The 18,804-nt window shown below is 43.4% G+C and overlaps 1 protein-coding gene across 2 annotated transcripts in view; it reads left to right on the forward strand.

The window, feature by feature from the left end:
- LOC104126197 (TBL1X receptor 1) overlaps positions 1-18,804 on the forward strand; it is a 62,490-nt gene that overhangs the window by 24,173 nt on the left and 19,513 nt on the right. Inside the window, exon 2 of one of the 2 annotated variants that reach the window (XM_035894111.1) lies at positions 3,131-3,198. The exons of the other annotated variant lie outside the window; for it this stretch is intronic. The gene's annotated coding sequence lies outside the window, so the exon portion shown is untranslated. The remainder of the gene's footprint in view (positions 1-3,130; positions 3,199-18,804) is intronic. 2 annotated transcript variants of the gene reach the window in all.

The raw sequence follows: 18,804 nt of genomic DNA on the forward strand, positions 1-18,804 counted from the left end.
TCATTTTAAAATACTAACTCAGTCTGGTTTGGATGCCTATATTCCTTTAATTCAGAGAAGTACAGGACACTTTTCCCTGTATTTCAGTTAGCAAAATGAAGAAGGTTGTGGAAAAAACCCCCCCGAGAAATGGGTCAGTAGGACTCCGTGCTGGTCAAGGAGCACGCTCTAGTGGCAGCTTAATCCGGCGTGGCCTCCTCGGGTACCCTGGCTTCCACCTTGGCCGATGTTAATCAACTGCTGCATGAAAGAGAGGGACCTTTTCACAAAATCTTTTCAAATTTACCATCTCTCTTGCTGTCCTGTGCCAAAACAAGTGCAGTGTTTCTACGCCATCACATGGATTGGTGGTAGCTCTGTAATTAATTTCGAAATGGGGAAGTAACCTATGTTTTTGTCTATGGTTTTTAAATGCATCGATATTTTCAGCCGCAGAGGGAAAGATTTCTTGCTCGTGATGCACAAATTCTTATGGGTAACAGATAAAGTTGCTAGGCTTGCTGGTTAGCATGGTGTAAAATGTTGGGTTCTCCAAATCATCCAGATTTTTGCGGTGTTTTCTGTTCCTGTCCTCTCCCTGAGCCTGCTAAATCTCTTTAGCCCTTCCCCTCCTGCTCAGCGTTTTATTTTGTCTTTAATGAGGCTGTAGGTTTGCAATTTGATTCTCTGAAATATATGTAGATAGGAGTCTTGTAAGAAAGAAAAATAAAAGGCAAAGCAGGTGACTGTGAAGCCTTCTACAGCGTTACCGCAGAATGAAAGTTTGAAGAGTGGATATAGAAAGGGAAATTCTACCCGGTGGTTACAGGTGAGCACCCCGTGATGTGCTTCGCTTCATCGCAGCGCTTGGTAGGAATATAATTAAATGTGAGGTTTTTAGCCTACGTGCTACAAATTCCGTTCACGTCACTAATTTATATTTAAAAAAAAAAAAAGTGAACGTGTTCTCTCTGTGTAACGTGTAAGCCTTTGCAGCACGTGCAATAAATTTTACTCTTATTTATTAATTTGAAACAGGCTAAAAGTGTTTCTAGGGTAAATAGAATTTAGGGGATTCTCTGCTGGTCACGTTACGTGATGCAAGAGCCTGCGGAAGGAGCTGGCTGTTAGGATCCATCTGAAGAATTCCTTTTGCTGCTTAGACATTCTGGAAAGCCCCGTCCAGTCGGGCCCCGCGTTGAATTCTTGCTGTGCGCCTCTCGGTCCTCACCTCCGCTCTGCGGGGAGCTGGGGAGGGGAAGGGATTCCTCCCAAAGCCGCTCTCCTGTAGGGCCCCTGGGTCCTTCCTCCCGTTTGGCGTCATGTTGGGGGTAGGAGCAATTATTTACCTGGAACGGCGTTTACTCCGGATGGATGAAAAGTACTGAATGTAAACGTAAAATACACAGGGTTCAAAGCACGTAAATGTTGAACCTTACTGCTCCCTGGCGGGATCAGCATTCCCTTTTAACGACCTTTTGCACTATCATTCATCTTGGAGTTAAAATTTTCTAAGTGTTTTAAACTCTGCTTCTGATTTTTTTTTTTTTTTTTAAATTAAACTTTAGCAGTGCGGTTGATATCTACAGTTAGGTTTGCAGAAATGATCAAGGCAGTACATAATCCTAGCAGATAATTAAAATGACATTAATATAGGGTCTCAGGACCTTTTCACTTCTCTCATGAGCTTCTGTCAGTAAGTGTTGTTACAGAGGAGGACCAGGATGCTTCCCAAGTCCCGGCTGGTGGTACTGGAGTGTTTTCCTTAAAAACGTAGTAATGAATAAACTGACTTTTATTATCAGGAGGCTGGTGATCTCCAAGCGATGCGATGTAGAGTTTACTTCTCACACCTCTAGGTCATAGTATTTCTATCTGCTCCTTCTGAAAAGGAGAACCCTTAAAATGTTAATACTAATTTAACCGAACACTGCCAGGTCCCCACTTTGCCCAACGTCCACCAGCTGCTGGGAATTTAAACACGGAAAATGAATGCTGACCAAAATATTCTGCAGTTCCTCAATCAAAACAAGGGGAAAAAAATTTTTTTTGAGTTGTATTCAGCTTAGTAACAGACTAAATAGCGGAGGGTTTCTTCGAGGCCAATGATTATTTTTAAGATGATGGAAAGTCTTAAATGCTACATGCTGTTTAAGGCATGTGTTGCCGTCCTTGGTTTTAGTCCTTGTTTTAAGGAGGTCCTTGGGAAGTTTCAGTGTTATTTGTAACGTATTTTGTGAGTCTTTGTGGCTGGACTTTCATATTTAGAAAATCGTTTGCAGTCTTCCTGATCCTCTTCCATTTGGGGCAGGGTTATCTGCTTTACTATTAGGTATGTCCTGCTTCAAACGGCATTTTTTTTGGCACGCGGGTTCTCTTCTTGTGGTGCCCAGGCAGTGTTCCTGCGCTCCTACCTTCAAACCTTTCTCCTTAATCCCTTAGCTCACCTAAGATCACATTCTAATGATTTATTCTGTAATGAATATGGGTGGTAGCAATCACTGCGTTGCACGAATAGAGGATCCGTAACTCTTTGGATCACGGGTGCGTAATGGGCTTAACTCCTAGGGGGCATTTAAGTTTTGAACTCGCATCGGGGAATGAACTCCGTGAGGGTATTTTAAGGAGTTTTTCATATAACACTTTCTTATTTGTTGGTATTAAATTCAGATCCAAAACGGTCAATTTTGAAAATGTGAGGTAGTTTGATCGTGGCTTTGCGTTTCCTATTTTTTTGAATCATTTTAGTTGTATACTTTAGGTGACACTAAAAGAAGCTACTACATCAATACTTTGCCCTTTGTAAACTTTAATCTGTATTCTCATAAAGTTCCCCTTTATCGATACGGGCCACCAAAAAGAACAGAAATTCCTTTACAGCCAGCACTCTGTGGTAGGGTTTCGTTCTCAGCTGAGGGAGTGAGAAGAGGGTAGAGTCGAAACTGTGCCTTACAAAGTAAATTCCATGTAAATAATCAAAAGATGAGCTTTAATCTTTGCTCGTTTATTTTCTTATATTGTAATCAGTAGGACACTGATTGTTGTTTTAATGCTTTCAGTAAAAAGACTGGTAGAAAAATAGCTTTTATCCTTTTTTCATCCTTTAAGATAACTATTGATAGAAACTATCATGCTATGGTTTGTGTTACAGGTGGTGTAATACCAAGGGCTGTACTGCTGCCTCATCACAATTTTGTGGGGTTTCAGAGAGTAGTTCTGGTAAGGACACTCCATGATTTATCTATTTATTTGTCATAAAAGTGGCCTGATAGTTCGGTACAACTTAGTAACTGCCATTACATGCATTGACGGTATTTGTTAGGTGCCGGTTTCTGCAGTCCGCTGAATCTTTACATTAAGTGTTCTTTTCTTCAATGGTTCTTCTTCAACAGCTCCTCGTGGAGCCGTTATCGCCTCACCTGTAAATCCATATTCATTTCATTAGAGTTGTTATGATATAACACATCAATGCACAGCATGGAAATATTAATAAATAGACCTTTTGACAAAACACCTTGTAAAAACCGTATTGTCTGCTTGAGGCGTGGAGGCACTATTGCCTTAGTCTGCACCAGGTTTTTTAAAACGCGGGAAAAGTTACTGTGTGTTGATTATAGCATGGGGGGGGTTAAGTCTTGGCTTCCTAAAGGAAAAGGAGTATGTGGTTCAGAGGGCAAATATCCAGCCTGCGTGCTGTTATTAGTCTCCTCTTCTTAAATTGAATGTACAGTCAGGATTTTGCAGTTGTCTTTCAATGTATGTAACTGCAATCCCGCTGTCATTTCTCTGCATTTTGCATACTTTCCTTAAAGATATTTTCTTATCTCTTCTCCATGGCTAGAGTTACAAGGGAGATGAGATTACCTGACTTTTTCTAATAAAGGGAAAATTCGTTCTGAGCCCGTCTACCAACAGCCGTGCTTGAGTATTGTGCAAGAGCACAACTGAGTATTTGTTCTTTCAGCAGTAGATAACTGATACCACATTTGTATCTGTAGGTTTTTAATATATGTTGCAATTTAACAAATGTCTTGTGGGTGTAGCAGATGTCTTTTTTTTTTTTTTTTTTTTTTTTAAAAAATCACAATTCCCTTAAAGTTTTTAAGCAAGGTCTATCTGTGGTCTGTCTGTGGTCTATCTTAGGTCTATAGAGGGCACTCCTGTCGTCCTGGCTCTGCTCCAACAAATCACTTAAGCAATCGAAGCCAATGGGACTAGAATATGTTTAAATATTCTTCTGGATTGACCTGTATCCATGTATATTTTCACAAGATCTTCTTTTTCTTGTTTTGTTTTCTAAAACCAAGGTGGGGTACGCAAGAACTTCTTAATGGGATTCTCTGGCCAACCTAAGAAACCAGCAGTAGGGCTTTCTGTGTTGGAGATACTGGGGGGACTTGCTTGAGAAGGCTCTGGAGGCTGATAAATTAGGGAAGCAAAAGGATGCAATTGGAAGATGCAAGTGAATTGGTGTAAAGAATGAAACCATTTCCCCGGCTGCCGTTTCATTAGATGGGTCTATCTAAAATATTTGGCATGGTGCTATTCCCGCTGTATGGTTTCCAGCCCTATAGGTACATAATACCTGCAGCATGCACAAATAATGCATGCAGACTTACATTAGGGTTTCTAAATCTTGGAGTGGAAGAAAATAGGCTTTCAGATTTATATGGGAGAAATGGCATTGCAAAGTTTTGAGTAGCATTACTCAAGAATGTTAAACGGCAATTCTGCAAAGTAAAGACATCACAGCTTTATAAATATTGTAAGAAAAGAAAGATGAGGGGAGCTCTTGGAGTCTGAGAAATACCGAAAATTTTTCAAAATGTTGTGAGCAATTTGTGCAGTACTTATTAAAGTATAATGTCAGCTGGAGAAGTCATGGACTTCTTCCTCTTGATCATCTCTTTATTTGAAAATAATGCTTTTATTACTGGAAATGGGTGAGCAGAATTTTTCATGCATGGAACCCGTTATTCCAGTGTTTGAGGTACGGGAAAGCTAACCTCACGTGGTGGGTTTCTTTTTTTCTTTTTTCTTTTCTTTTTTTTTTTTTTGAAAAGCAGTCCTCTCTCATTTGCTTAAATCAGAACCAGCAGAAGCAGTTGCTGTGATTGCTTAATTCTGCAAAAGATAGAGTAGAGGTCATTTGTGGGACAACTTGGAGACCATTTCAGTGCAGCTGCCTCTGTAATAGCAGCCTGCAGTTAGAAGATGTGCTGTGTTTCCATCTCTGCTGATGTTTTAACTTGACTAAGCAAAAATGTTTTCTCTACACGAAGCTATGATCGTGTTTCCAGCAGCACCAGTAGAGGAGACTGGTTAATTCAAAATAGCACCTTCTAATGGGAGGGGGGGAAGAGGGGATCCTTGTAGAACAGATGATGTATCTTCAGGTTGTGAATAGTTTGCTTCAGAGGGGAGCAATTCAAAAATTAGTGAGAACAGATGTCTGATGTTGGCCTGAGCAGGCAGAAAGAGGAGGAGATGTCCTGGGTTTGAACTTCTAGACTTAATTGGCTCCTTTGTGACTTCCAGCCCGTTTGATAAGATTTTCTTCGGTAGCCGCTCCTGCTGCTACTGTACAAAGCCAACAGTTTTTTAAATTTTAAGGTTTTTATGTGTGTGTATAGGAACCCAAGCAAGCGTTTGCATACAGCTTTGAAGGATGCTTCCCTCGCGAAACAGAAACTTACATAGAGCCAGCTGCTTTCATATAGCTTTTTTACATCTAACGTCCTATACAGAGAAGCAAAAATAATGTTCTTCTAAACCATCTTTTAATATTTTTTTAAACTCATTACGTATCCCTCTATAGGTGCGTTCAGGTTGCTTTTACTGGTCAGACCCTCTGTACAGTGCCACATTAGCAAGAACATTTGGTACGCTCCTTCACTCTTCTAAGATCAGCACTGCAATTGCTTCTGCAGATACAGGTGACTTTCCACTGTGTCAGAGCCATCTGGGGCTGTGTTATGGCAGGCGTGTTCATCGGATCTCTGGGAATTTTTCCTTCGCAGTAGTATAAATGTGCCTCTAGACTTAAACACTGATGAAGTATCAGAACTTGGCATTCGGTCAAAGTTGTCCTTAGTCTAGGATAATTTGAGTTAGGTAAAATATTCCATTTTCAACAGACAAGGAAAGAAGCTTGTTTTTATTTTTTCAGGCTGTTTTGTAAAAGAAAAGACTGCTCTTGATGATTCAGCTATTGGAACAGCTCCCAGTAAAAAGAAAAAAAAAAAGGATATATTACAGAATATGGAAAATGTGGTCAAGGATGATGACTGTATTGCATGTCTTCTCTATGTATTATAGCCGTATCACCTCAGCATATATGCTGTTTCTTAATACTCTGCCAAAAGACCCCTGAAACAGCTTCATTTAGAGATGCTGAAGGCAGGAAGGGGGACCAGCTTCATGTCTAGACAACCTTTGGAGGCATGAGTGAGTTTTTCATTGAATGTGTATACTTGAAGGGAAAAATCAATGCTATTTCGTATGGAAATTCAGGTATAGCTAAGATAGATGGAGACATTCTCTGCCAAAATACATAGCTCTAAGGCCCAGACAGTACAGGTTTTGCTCATGACAACTTGCAGAGTCAAACTTTGAGATGTGGTGCAGAGGAGGATGTAGAGATGCGGAGATTGAATGTCTGCATTGAAGGTGGTTATTGTAGCAGAGACTGAAAATTATATGAATTAGGAAAGAGATACTTGCAGGCTTGGAAAACAGCCTGGTCCTCGTTGCAGAGTTGCTGGGGGTGAGGTGATTCTGTTGGAGCTACCTGTGTCCAGGCAAGGGTCTCGTGTCTGCAGCTCAACTTCTTGTGTAGTTGAGTGTCTGGTCCCACCCTGGAGGCTGGGGCATGGGCCATGCAAGTCGCTTCAGTGCCTCTCTCATTCTTTGGTCATTGCCTCGCTGCCTCCTAGACCGTGTGTGGTGGAGGCAATGACATCCATGAGAGACCAACGATGACAGAATGGTGGCCCAGGAATGCGCAGTCTTTTATTTTGGTAAAAGTAAAGCAGTACTCTGCCCTCATGACCTATGCCAACATCCTTTATACCCTGCCTCCGGACAGATGTTTCCAGAGCTGTCTTGGGCACTCATGCCTGCTTGCCCAGCCGCCTTGGGTAGCGCAGCATCTCCGAGATGTTGCTTGGGTTCCTGTTGCTTTATTTCTCTATTGCTTCTTAATCACATCTGTATTGCAGATTGGCATATAGTGCAGTGAAAGAAGAAATGAGAATTTTACATTGGTCTCACATCTTTGTTATTTTAGATTGTAAATAGAAAACAGGACAAATAGGTTGATCCTGCTGTGTCGCAGCCCAAGACAAACGAATCGCTGCGTGCTCTCTGCGGCTGCACTCGGTCGTGTTCATGAGTGGCCGTGCCCAGTCTCCTTAGGAGGGCTAAAATCATGGATATTAAACTCTTACTGTAATACTTGATTTAAATTTAACGGATAAGAAGAGCTTTGGCTCTTTTGAATACCAGAAATAATGTTTGCCAAACAGTGTGTGTTTCTTAAAATTATTTCATAGGGTTTGAGAGATGCATCAGCTCGGTCTTAGGAGAGGGCAAGTACTTCACGTCCTGTTCTTGCTTAGAAGTCACTTCCAATAAGGTTTCTAAGTGATTTAGGTGCTTCTGGAAAATTTAGCTGCCTAACTTCAGGGCCCACCTGAAGTTAAATCTTGAGGTGCTAAAGTAGGTGCGGTTGGGTTCTGATCCATTTCAATGGTTCTAAGATAAATTTGTAAGCGTTAAATTCATTTAAATGAATACATCTCTCTTTTGTGAGGAATGCTCCATTTTATCAGTTTCTTCCTGCTAATTAGTCTTTAATTTAAAAAAAAAAAAAAGCCTAGGTGAGGTTGGTTTCATACTGCCCTTTTGCACTTGATCTTGTTTGCCTTGGTAGCTGATTTCTGTCCTTGAAGCTCAGACACCGCCATTCGATTACTCCTGAACAAAAATGTAGCACATTTTTAAGACAGCTTTTAAAGACTCAGAGCTGCGTTTTGCACTTGTTAATATTGTTGTTGCATTTGGTTTTATTTGGGAATAAAAGAAAGTGGGTGGTGTAGGTGGTATCAGCAGAGCAGTTAGGAGGAAAGGATGGTCGAGGAGTGTGGGAGCAGGCACAGCTAACGTAGATCCACGCGGTGTTCTTTTTTATGTTTGTTTGACCAGCTCCAAAAGCACGGCATCGATTATTTCTGGGTTTGCAAAAGGTGGGGGTTCTTTTTTCCGTTTTTTAAGGTCCTGAACTCATAAAGGTTATTTACCTGCCGATTCCCACAGGCACGTTTCAGGCTGCTTCAGTAAACAGGGCTGGATGTGAAAATGCTTGGGTAAAGTGAGGGTTTTAATCTGAGGGTAAACTTTCCTAAGCCATCTTTAAAACTCTCCATTCATGCGTAATGCTGGAGTCAATCATGAGTTACACGTCTTTAAATCTTTTAGGCGAACATCTTGGGGCTAGAAAGGACTTGTCAGTTTACATTTAATTTATTCCAGGCTTTAGGATATGTTTCATGGCTGTAGAGAACTTTGAACGCTAAATATGATGAATGGTAGCGCGTGTTTTCAATACCAAATTCTGCTGTCCAACTGCAGGTAGATTCTCAACTTGGTTAATATCTGGGTTAATAGAGAAAGACGTGTCTAAAGCACGGTGTATTTCTACCACTAACATTCATAAGTACCAATCGACCTGTTTGCTCAGGAGCTGTGGGCTGAGGGCAATATTGGGCTTGGCCCAAGGAGTCAGAAGTAATAAGGTTTTTTTATAAAAAAACCCCAACACACCATACCCCTGCATTCTTCGTATAATTCATTCATTATTTTCCCTATCCGAAGGGCACTGTTTGCATTTTCTTCATCCCAATTTAATAAACCAATCAATCTGGCCGCCCCTGCAGTAAGTAGCTGGTTCTGGTGTAGTTGCTCTTGATTAACGGCCACTAAAGCTGGAGATGATACCTTCCCTTGTTAACAGTTCATATTTTCCTGACTTAAAATCATAGTAAATTGTAACTGAAGGATCTTCTCTGTATCCTGTGACGTTGTTAGGGTTTTTTTTTTTTTTTTTTCTTTTTTTCATGCCATGACGGCATTTTCTCACAGGGGTTTTACGTTTCTTCCTTCATTTTTCAGGAACAGTAGACTCGGAGCTGTTAGTATTCAACAAAACATCTGCCTCAGGAAAAAAATTGGCAGCTTTCATGCACTCACAATGGAATTTCAGAAAAATTATTTGTTATCCCCAAAGTAGATGCTGCCAGAGTACATAATTCCAAAACCTCTTTTCTCATGGGAAAGGCATATAAGACCAGGCTTAACAATAGGGAAATAAGCTGGGTTTATTTGGGTTAAGAATAGATCAAACCTCATTGCTGTCTCTCTTTTCCCCCTAATCAAATGGCATATTGATATCCCCAACGCTGCAGAAGTTTTGTGCTATGCCCGATAATCCAAGATCATAGAATCATAGAATGTTTGGGGTTGGAAGGGACCTTTAGGGGTCATCTAGTCCAACCCCCCTGCAGTGAGCAGGGACACTATTAGCTAGAGCTCTTCCAAAATAACCTAGGAGCTGGGGAAGATGCTCACGCACAGAGAGGTCGGTCACCCCTTCTCCTGCATCTTCCACCGCAGGAAATGCTCCTCTTGCTCCGTCTGGGTCGTTAGTATCATTTATGGGGTAGTTCTGTCAACTTCTACACTGAAAATAAAACCTGCACTTGATGTTGGCCTTGTAGGGGCTAAAAGAGCTGAGGTGAGAGCGTTCAGGCTCATAAGCCAAGGGCAGGGCAAGCGAGCGAGTGGGTCCCTTGTTGGAAAAGGCCATGATCGTGTGTCTGCATCCAGACCGATGTCAGTCTGTTTGGTTTTAGTTTGGCAGTGGTTCACCAGGAAAGATGAACCAGGTCCCAAAGACCTGCAGGAATTTAGGGTAATTACCTGAGTCATGATAGCAACCGTAATAAAACATAAAACCCTAGCATTTTGCAAAAGAAGAGACCCATTTGAAAACCATGTGGCAGTGGTGGCCTCTAATGAGTGTTTCAAAACTGAGGCTCTACCAAAATTCACTGCGGTACAGCTGAACGCTCTCGGCTCTCCTGGGCACGGGTGGCTTGCGTCCCTGGAGGCTCAGCCTCATGAGTACCGGGGCACACCACAGCAGAAGATTTGGGGTCGTCTTGTTTTACGTTTGGTTATGGAAGAATTATAGATGTGCTGCATGGAATGGACTTGGAGGTGCCCAACCTTATGCTCCTGCGAGGTGCAGACGCCAGAGGGGTGCCACCAGCAAGGGTGCAGAGGGGTGCCACCAGCAGATGCTGGCTGGCATGCTGCTGTCCCCGCTCCTGTGCCCGTTCAGACCCCGCTAGCTCCCACCTCCGCTGCGCTTGGTTACTCTGTGCAGGTGTAGCTCCAAATCACCTCAATTTGTGGTTGTTATGGCAGTGTTAAAAAAAAAAAACAAACCAACTTCCTAATGAGGAACGAGGGAACCCACTGTGGTAAATACACCGAAGTGAGTCAAAGTCCCTTCACCTGCAGGCACTTCAGGACACGACTCGGGGCACAGGGCAAAACAAACAAGGACAAATAAAATGCACAGGGCTTAGCTGGAATAGAAATTGCTGTTGTTGAAGATGAATTGAATTTTTTTTTTTTTTTTTTTATTTGTGCAAAATGTTAGCAGCTCCTCTGTTATAATGGAAAAACAGTGAAAGAAGGACGTGGAAAAAGAAATGACTGAAGGGAGTACAGAGAAAGTCAGCGCTCTTGTAAGCCGTTGGAGGGGTGAATTCGGGAGTGCAGAGTACGGGTAGGCAGGGCGTGTTGAAGAGGTGAAAACCAGGGCAAACGCGTGACCACGGGCTGAAGATCATATGTCAGATCAAGAGATGAAAGCCTGAAGATGGATGACCGGCTTGGGAGAGAGAGCAAGTATAGCACATAGAGACTGTGAAGGGTGATGTGGGGAGCTGGAAGGGGAGTCCTTACACCCGTATGAAAAAAAACCCCAGTCAAGGTAGGGATGCTGTTGGAGGAGTGCAGAGGGATCTTCCCACAGATGCTTGTAAGGACTGCATTTGCTGCTTTATTACCATCAGGTAGCAATATAAATATATTAATCATAACAAATCGAATCCGTGCCAGGCCACACAGTCACTAATCACCGTTCCGCGATAAGATTTCCAGAACAACAAAAAAACCCCCAAACCCACAGACAGTTGAAACCCGACTAATTACAAAAGTCTGCCCAAACTTCAGCAGTTTTTCACTGACAAAGCAGCAGCGTTAGTCCAAGCTTGGAAGGAACCTTTTTCTGTAAGCCATCAGTATGCAGGTCAGCAGGAGCCGCGTTGTGAAAAACTGTGTCACTGTTAGTGCCCCAATATCCATCAGCTCGGGCGACTGACGTAGGTGTAATCGCTGTCTCTAATAGAAATACAGCCAGGGTAATGGAACATTGTCCCAGGATCAATGTCTCCTGTTTTGAAAATAAACCCCCTCAGCTTTGCCTTTGCATTTCAGTGCCAGCAGGCGACCGCATCATTCAGTTCAATTGACGCGGGCCCTTCGAGCCCCGAGTGATCTATTGTGGGAACCTCAGGAGCAACGTCTTGGAAAAAATGGAATGTTCTTGGTCAGACTTACAGGCCACGTTTTTCGGTGGGTTTTCCAGCGGTGAAAATGAGAATAAATCAGCTGAGAGCTGAAACTTAGCACAGTATGGAGATCTGTAACTCTGTTCAACGGTTTAATTTCTACATGTTCTTGATCAAAAAGCTTGAACCATAGCACTTGTGCTTATTTTCAGTGGTGTGTGGTCACAAATAGAAGACATTTTTTTGGATGATGACCCTCCCCTACCTTATTCTCAGCAGAAGCTCTTGATAAGGGCTCATTTTGACCCACTCAGGAGCTCTTCTCAATCAGTTATTTCCTCTGAAATTCTTACACGGTTTGATCCAAGCGAGGATTAATGGGTGTGCTCCCACATTCATCCGTAATTAATTTTTTGCTAAGGCTTTAATGCAGCGCAGGAGATTAGCAGTCGTATAGTTGCATGCTTAAAGCTGGGAGCATGCCAAAGAGGTATATGGCATGGGATTGTAAAGGTCGTAGCAGGTGATGCTTCTTCCAGTTTTCATCCCTCTTGCTCTTGATTCCAGCAGCCTTCCGCTATCCTGTGTCTAGATCCAGGGAATATTAGCAGGCCGTTACGGTAGCACTTAGTAAAGCCATTTAACAATTTGCAAAGCCTTCTTGAGACGGGGTCTGTAAGTTTGATTGCAAAAGTCTTAATTTATTTAAATTGGGTATTCCTGAAGGATTGTAACTGTCTAAAGGGACATCCTTCTAATGGCCCGAGAGTGGAATATCTACAGCTTGCTTGGCGTTACCACTCCTCCCGTGTATATTCCAGTATTCCAGTAATAAAATTTTCCCTTTTCGGGGGCAGATGTTTCTCCCTGGAGTAATGACAGGCATTTGGCTGGTACTTCCCTCTCCGTTACAGAGTTAGGTGTACTTAGCATGCAGAGCCTAGAAGGTGGCCTTCACAGGTCACCTTGGGAAGTAATCCATCCTGGCCAACCCTACGCTACTGTTTCCCCAGGTAAGTGTGCTCATTCTGGCCATCAGTCCAAAGTTATCTGTTTCTAACCAGTTTTAGAAATGCCACCTTTCCAGTTTGGCTGCTGTAGGTGTCTGCCCAGCCTGTGTGCAGGTAGGACAGTCTCACCCTGAACGTCATCGCATCCAGCCACGGGGTCTTCCTTTCCAAAAAATGCCTTTGGCCTGGATTAGGTGTTTGATCAAGGAGAATTCCATAATGTTTGGTTATATTTCCTGGTGTGCTCTGAAAATCATTTAAGTATCGAGAGAGGGTGGTGATTTAGCTTTGTAGCTACTACTTCTGGACAGCTTTCATCTAATCCTAGTTTGCCTGCCTTGGTGGGCTTGAGCTCTGTGATTAGAAGCCCTCACCTTGGCCACCCCTGGGGGAACGAGATGGGACGTTTGGGCTTGGGATCTTGGCAGGGGCGTGGGGAGGGATGGCTTTCATGAAGTAGTCAAAATCCAAGCAGGGCTTTCTACTGGTGGCTTTACCCGCATGCTCTGAGCTGGTGGGTTTGGCTTTAAGTTTTGAAGGAATAACGTATTTTCTCCTGAAGAAAGATGCATGAGAACTATCTCCGTTTCAAGAGGGTTGTAATTACCATTTCAAGAGGGTTGTAATTACCATGCGGAAAAGTTGGGCCTGGAAAGAGGCATCTGTTTTCATTGTTCCCCCAATAGGTGAAAAGTCTTTAAAATGCAATAAAACAATAATAACATAACATAACAATAAAAGTCTTTAAAATACAATAACTTTTTGCTATTCTGATACAGGAAATAAGGAGAAAAATCTCCCCTAAGCACATAATTTCTTCTTGGGTTGTGCTGTGACAAGGGAAAAAAAAAAAAAGAGGGTTAAGAACCTAAAGAGCGTTGAATAATGTGTCAGTACCAGAAATATCCCCGTTCCTTTCGTCAGTCGAGGGATTTGCAAAAGATGGCTGCCAAGAATCCCTGCAGGATGCCCTATGGCTGTCCAGGAAGATGTATTTTTAACTCTAGAAAGCGTAGAAGTTTGCAGCTTTGTAGCCGTAGCCCTGGAAATACGATACAGAATATACGGTCGCTTGTCGCTCTGCTGTAACATCCGGAATCCCGGTCTCCCGGGTCACGCGGCGTATGACTTTGGGGAGGAGATTCGTAGTTCAGTAATTAAATCCTACTTTGCTCCAGGCAAAACCAACAAATGGGCTTCATCTGCAGCTTGTTTTGTAATGGTACTGGGGACTGCGCTGGGCGTTCCTGGGGACCGAGTGCTCGGATAAGTAGACAGCAACTGTTATTTTTAGCTAAGGTTTTGGGTGGGTTTGGGGCTTTGTTCCCCCCCCATCCTCCCCTTCCCTTTCAGGGTTTTGTAATTCTTTTTCTTCAGAAAATTTCAAACCGGCTTTGTCATCCCATACGCTTCATACTCTCGAATTGGCACAGGCAAACAGAGGCTGTTGCCATAAATTGGGTCACTAAGCTGAAATACAGAACACAAATATTTACCGCCTGAGCTAAGGAAAACAATTCAGATGAGGAAAGGAGAAATTATATATATATATTTTTTTTTTTTAGTGTTCGGAACTGAAGCTGTATTCTTGAGATTAAAAGCGAAGCAGTAGAGTTAAAAGACGAACATGAGAGGCATCCCTTGTTTTAAATTGCTAGAAGGAAAACTAGCAAAGCTTGATCATATGGGAAATCAGTAAGAAGGTTCATTAGGTAGAATTACAGATAATTTTTTATGCAAGTTCACATTTGACATAGATTATTGAATCTTGAAAAAAAGGGCACATTTAAATAATAGCAATTTAGAGACACGGGTAAAAACGCAGAAAATGAGATAACTTTCAGTTTGGAATGTATTACAACAAAGCTTAGGCATTTCATTTGAAAAAACGTTTTCCTTTAAATTCCGAAGGTTAGAAAGAATTCCTAATTGCGAATTGTCAAGCAGGACGAGAACTTTAATAAGGGCTCATTTGTATTGTGCCCAATGCAATATTGGACCCCATCTCTCAAATGAAGATGCAAAAGCGCACGTTGGAGTATTCAGAGCAATTAGTGGATACTGTTAAAGAAAACTCAGCTTTTTCTTGTCTTTTTTTTTTTTTTTTAATAAATTATGGGAAAACGTTAATTTTGATTGAAATCGCTGTCTACTAAATTCTTGCGCAGAAGGACGCGCAACATTGGTCGTACACCGCGTGCTCGCTACAGGACCACTGGTTTATTTTAGGAGTTCTCCTTTGTAATCTGCTCCTAAAGGACCGGACGTGGCTTTTCCTTGGATGCGGTCTTCCTGAGCGCAGCAGCCGTTTGGGGGAGACCCACCGGGTCTTGGGGAAGAGCCTTTGGAGAGCGCTTTTTAAAAGAAGTAATGCAAACGTAGCGCAGAATTGTAATAGAACTTTCCGAAGGACTTAGAATCATAGAATAGAATCGTTGAGGTTGGCAAAGCCCTTTTTTTTAAAAGAAGTAATGCAAACATAACGCAGAATTGTAATAGAACTTTCCAAAGGACTTAGAATCATAGAATAGAATTGTTGAGGTTGGCAAAGCCCTTTAAGCTCCCCCAGCCCAACCGTCTACACACCTTCAGGTTTTCTGGGTGGAATTAAAAAGCTATGCATTCACAGGTTGGGTAGTTTAATTTTCTTTTTTTTTCTTTTTTAAGTCATGGTCATTAAAAAAGGAAGATTCTTAAGCAGCAATTTAAAAAAAAAAAATGGTATCACTGTCTATGCGCACACATGCTGGCAAAATATTTGTCCGGATTTCTTACGAAAGAGGAAAAAATACAAGGACTGGTGACAATATTTCTGGTGTAGGAGATTTATTGTTTCTGCAGCCAGACTTCTGTTTTCTCTGGATAAATGTAGCCGTCTGTTTATATCTGAGCATGAAACGTTTTTCAGAGCCACCCAGAGCATTAGCTGTTCCCTTTAACGTATCGTACTTGGTATGATTGCTGTGTTTGGGGGAATTATTATTCACAGCAGCCTGCCAGGTGTTTCTGTTATCCTACCTACTGAGGAGGTGTTAGAGCCCCCCCAAAAACTGCAGAAATACTACTTTCTTAGGCTGTTCTTTGACGATACAATAAATCCAGCTGTTTTAAACCGACTATCCGTTATAAAACCGTGTTTAAGAGGTACAAAGTGCTAATCTGATGTATGGACTTTCTCTGCCAGTTCAGGTTTGTTTAAAAAAAAACAAAAAAAACCAAAAAAAAAACCAACCAACAAAAAAATGGTGTCTAAACCACCTAAAAAAAACCCAACCAAAAAACCTATTAGGCCAGGAGCCATATCGGGCGGCATCTGTTCTCTTAGCATTTGGCATGAACCTTGGAAGAAGAGTACGAAGCTTGCATGAACATGCAAAGTAGATAAATAATTTGTCAGAAATGCAATCAGATTTGTGCTGTCGGGCACCCGTGAGCCTGCAGACCCGGGGTTCCTGATAGCGGAACTCGGATCTTGTTATAATGGGGTTTACTGGTAAATTTTAACCCGAAGTATCGAAGTGTGTGCGTGGTCCTCGAGGGGTGGAGAAGCCCGTGGGAGACCCCGCGTGTTGGTGCGTCCGAGTTAGAGTAGGCACATCGCCGAAATCCCGGCACGGTTTGCTATGTGGAAGCTAAGTCAGAGTTGGTGTCTTGGCTTGGGGAGAAGAAACCTCATTTCCTTTGGGGGGGCGGGGGGGGGAAGTAGTTTCCAAACAACTCATCGTGTGATTTCTGACATGGATTCAGAGTCGGAATGAGCGGGTCGGTTTGTCGAAAGCACAGACGCGCGTCTCGTCTGTTCCTGGCCATCCAGCTCTTGAGCAGGTCTTGGGGCCGGCATCTGTACAGGCAGTTGACTTTTATTTTATGGCTGATATGTTTTACGCCTGATAAATTTTGGGAGTTCAGGGACTTTCTATAGCGACATTAAAAATTACCTGGGATATCTTGATACTACGCTGATTCTAATTGAACCGGGGTGTTACAAACCTCATATGCTAAACCTCTCAAAGGCTCATCCCGCGGGAAGGGCATCCTGCAGATAACCAGTGCCTGTGGCTCAGTGCTTTTGAGGGATCGAGGGCGAACGGGGCAACGGGTTACCTACGCTGTAATACAGGTTTTTTGGCCCTACGGCATTGCCGAGCATCGCGGGGGTGTGCGTGGGCTGAGGCGTGCTGGAGTGGACTTGGAGCACCTAATAGCGATCCAGGGACTGGAAGCCCATGAGTAATTTGGCCATGGTTCGTAAGCCTTCATGCACATCCTTTTTTTTTTTTTACCTGGCTTTTTTTTTTTTTTTTAATGTAGAATTCTACATTTACCGGTAAGGAATTGACTTCACATGCACTGCGACTCCTCTAAGGTACAAAACAAAAGTTAGGGACAAGTGGGAGAGGTTTCCTGTAAAAGCACAACTGGCGCTAAACCGGTGGTGTGGGTGCATCGTACTTTGCTGTGTTTCCTACAAATCCACAGAATGTTTCGAGGAAGACTTGGAATTCTTATAAGGGCCAGAAAAAAGGGCCTGGAGGGTCTTGTTACACTTTCAGAATGGATTACAGCTGCAAATATCTTGAGATGTTTTTAGTGGGTCCTGTGTAAATTAGACTAGAAATCTAAGACGGGTAGGAATGATGCGTCATTTCTACTTATTTTTGGCTCCTTTTTCTGTGTCTTTTTGGTTACTTAATTCCTGTATCTAAAATAAAGAGCAATATAGATATCTATTAAGTGTCCAGAATAAGTGGTCGCTTGCACATGGAAGTAGTGGATTTGGGGGAAATAAATCAGCATTAATGAAGTAGATTTGTTAGTGTGGGGGGTATGTGTGTACATCCATGAGTGCATACATAAAGTTATTTATTTTTTTCCTCTACTTTTCTCCTTTTCAGCCTTTCCTCCTCTCTCTGTGTTTCCATTTCTATTTACATGATGCCACTTTTGAGAAATCTGCTGGGTCGCCTCCCAAACAAGCGCTGGGGCCGTGTTGGGGCGTTAGGGAAAGTGGAGTTCGCGTGGTTCCTAGGATAGCGGGTTTGATTCGTTCCCCGTTACCGTTTTTCTTTGGCAGACGTCCTTGGCGAGTTGGAACTTCAGGATGAAGTGAGGGGGTGGCCATGCGTGTTGAGCCCCAAGAGCAACGGGGCCGGGGGCTTTGGGGTCGCTGGGTCCCTCCTCCATCCCACCCCTGCTCCTTTTTGCCGTCGTCCCCTCGCCGCTGCTGTTATATCCTCTCCTATCTGTAATTCTGCTGTATTTTCTCTTTAATGGGATATTTTGCTTTTGGGATGGGAAGGAAGGCGGCCTTGTTCTCGCAGTTCCTCCCTTCCCTGGGCTGTGCGATAGCCGGGTGGCGGTCGTCTCCGGGTGCTGAGCGCCTGGGGCCGTGACGGGGGGGGGCAAATACAGCAGCGAGTTTTCCAAAAATCTAAATAAGCACCGAAATAACGGGTAAAGCAATATCTCGGTAAAAAACCTGGACCCTTTTGCACCCGTTTCAGTTTCACGTCCTCGTCAGGCGAGCGGTGCGTTTCTTGAACGCATCCCTTGTGTTTATCTCGGTGTCGCGGCCAGACGGCGGTGCCGCACTGCCACCTCTCGATCGCCGGGCAGGGCCGGGCCGATCCTGTGAAAACGCTTGGAACCGGCCTTGACAAAACGACCTTTGGCTTGGGCAGGGTGAAGAACGCTTTGGATGGCTGAGCAAAACGTTTGCTGTTTTTTTTTACTGCCCGGCTGCGTAACGGGTGAACGCGTGCGGCCCCTCCGCGATTCTGCTCCGAGCGGGCGCCCTCCTCGCATCGGCAGCGCGCGGCTTCTCCGCGTAGCAAACAGCCCTTGCGGCCGACGGCTGCGTCCTGACCCGGCGTTCTGGATGATGCAGCACGAGTGCAAAAATCGGTAACAGCCCCGTGAAACAAGTGCTGCCGTTTGTGTGTGTAATGTGAAAAGGCGTCTTTACAAGGCATTTTGAATTTAACTACCTTTCTCTTCTGAAGGAGAATATCATAGAATCGTTGAGGTTGGAAAAGCCCTTTAAGGTCCCCCTGCCCAACCGTTCCCTAACCCTGTTATCCCAGAAGCCAACCCTACCCTGGGCTGCATCAGGAGAAGCATGGCCAGCGGCCAGGGAGGGGGTTGGGCCCCCCCGCCCTGGTCCGGGGGGGGCT

The sequence above is a fragment of the Egretta garzetta genome, unplaced genomic scaffold, assembly GCF_000687185.1.
Source record: "Egretta garzetta isolate BGI_Z169 unplaced genomic scaffold, ASM68718v1 scaffold560, whole genome shotgun sequence".
NCBI lineage: Eukaryota > Metazoa > Chordata > Aves > Pelecaniformes > Ardeidae > Egretta > Egretta garzetta.